Raw genomic sequence first — 2,423 nt, forward strand, 5'->3', positions numbered from 1 at the left:
AATTGTCTAGAATCATGTCGAAAGTTCCGACACCAAGCCAATATAAATAGGAGTGTGCCACACAGAGCAATATAGTTTGTCTACGGTAAGAACTCCCACCGCCACAAAGTCTCAGGGCGTCTGATGCTATGGAAACTAGAATAGCACATTTCAGGGAGGGCTAACACAATAGACAAAAGGAAAAGATTCCCTTCCTCTCGCCTACCGTAGCTAAAACATGTCCTAAACAATGACCCAACACCCCTTCCTGAAATAGTTTTGCCTCGTTACCATAGTCACCGCCATGGGTCCAGACGAATGGGTAGGGGAGTTCTTACTTTAGACAAACTATAGTCTGATTGTGACTGTAGCAGTGTTTTGGCTAGAGTCAAATCTTTGTCCCATCCGAGATACTAAATCTTTTGTTTTGCTGTATTAAGCTATTATTCTAACTGGATTTTCTAGAAGTTTTTCCAAATAAATTTTTAGTCTTTAGGAGTGTTTTATTCATCTCCAATGGAAAAAAACTAAGTACTTACATTTATTAATTTAAGGGGGATATTATGGTTACTTATTCTTGAAGGTTCTGATTTTGTTTTTTAAGAAACTTTTCTAGTGAACTTATAAACTTATATTAGTTCACCTTTTAATTGAAAGATTTGTGACAATATGGTGATAAGCCACATTTCAAATTGTTGAGGAAAGTTTTTTTTAAGAACTTTTTTTGATGAAAAACACCACAAATTTAATGAAGGCTTAAAATAAGATGTTCATCTAATAAAGAAACTAGTAAAATGCCTACTTGAAAAAATATTAAGAAACAATTTAAAAATATGACTTACATGGAAAAAAATGTTGCTTATCAGAATTGAAGAATTTTGCTCATTTTTATTTTGGGAAATCGAATTTCATAGTAAAAGGTTTAGAGTAAAATACAATTACTATATTATAAAATAAAAACGTTTAAGATCCAATAATTCATACATTGAAATAAAAAAATTTAGTTTTCTCCTCATACTTTTTAATGAAAATGTGTGTTACCTATCATTTTAAGTTAAATTTGAATTAATAACATAATTCAACAGTTAAATTAAGAACATATGCAGTTAAAAAATATTAATTTCTCTTTTTACTGGAAATGTTTACCTGTTACTTATCAAAACCAATACTTCTTGATTAAAAATCGATATTTTAATTTGCAGTAATATTACTAGTCAATTTTTAAAAACTATTTCCAATTATGTTTCTAGAGATGGGGTAGAATGTAACAAAATAGCCAGAAATGAAAAACATAGTTTACATTTTTATTTCAAAAGAGTAAAGATACAATTAAAGAATATCAAATGGTTCGTGTTAAAATCGCAATTGATGTAAATTATCGATTTAAAAAAACGTTTTAGCTTCTTCTTTTTTATATTTAGTCCTTGATCTTTATTTTAAAGTTGATATTTTGACAAAAAAATAATAATAATAATAACTATATTTTAAAAGCTTAAATTAATTAAAAAAACAAATGTAAAAAATGTGTACTATAACAAGAAGAGCAAATAAGTTTTTTTTTTAAAAATATTCATTATTTTCTGAGAAAAGGTACAATTAAGTTGTCCATTTTAACATTATTTAGGATAAGACATCCAAATCCTTTAAATTGAACAAATATAATTAAGATATTCATACTTTCATATGCTTGTTGCTGTGGAATGGCCAATGAGCATTCCCTACCTTCCAGTTTAAAAAGAGTTAGTATAAAGTAGCAAAGAATATTTTTTTTTAAAAATCCAATCTATAATAATGAAATTTCAAATTTAGAAACCCTACTTCGAAGTGTCTAGAGTTTTTACATCTTTGGACAATTTCAAATTTAACAACAAAAATCTATAATCAAAATATGCTGAAAAGAAATGTAGTGTAAGATTTAGTTACAAGATTTGAGTCATTATAGAGAGAAAAACAATATTAAAATTAAATTTACTGCAATAATTTAAATTTAATAATAATTTAAACTATAATAGTTTAATTTCATTAGCACAATCATTTAATTTCAGTGTGCAAAACTGGTCAACTGTAAACCGTATGCTTATATTTTAATAAGAACAGATCGTAGCTGTTTTAATTAAACTCAGAAATAAATTGCTTATAAATTGGCATAAAACTAAATTTTTGCAGCTAGTAAAAGCCAAAAAAAGTTTTCTGTAGCCCTCTTCTGAAAAGGTTGAGCATTTCTACTGAATAGTGTTTTGTTTAAGAATTCCTCAACACTTGTAAAAATATCCAATTTTAACCACTTAATACTCTCAAATAAAAGAGAAAAAAGAAAATATAAATTAATAAATTTATTTACAAAATTGTAAGAAATCAATTTTTTTATGATTTAAGATCTCCTTATTAAATAATTACAAGTTTATATAGAGAACAGAAAGTTTCACAAATGAAAACAAAACAAA

This window comes from Parasteatoda tepidariorum, chromosome 6 (assembly GCF_043381705.1).
Source record: "Parasteatoda tepidariorum isolate YZ-2023 chromosome 6, CAS_Ptep_4.0, whole genome shotgun sequence".
NCBI lineage: Eukaryota > Metazoa > Arthropoda > Arachnida > Araneae > Theridiidae > Parasteatoda > Parasteatoda tepidariorum.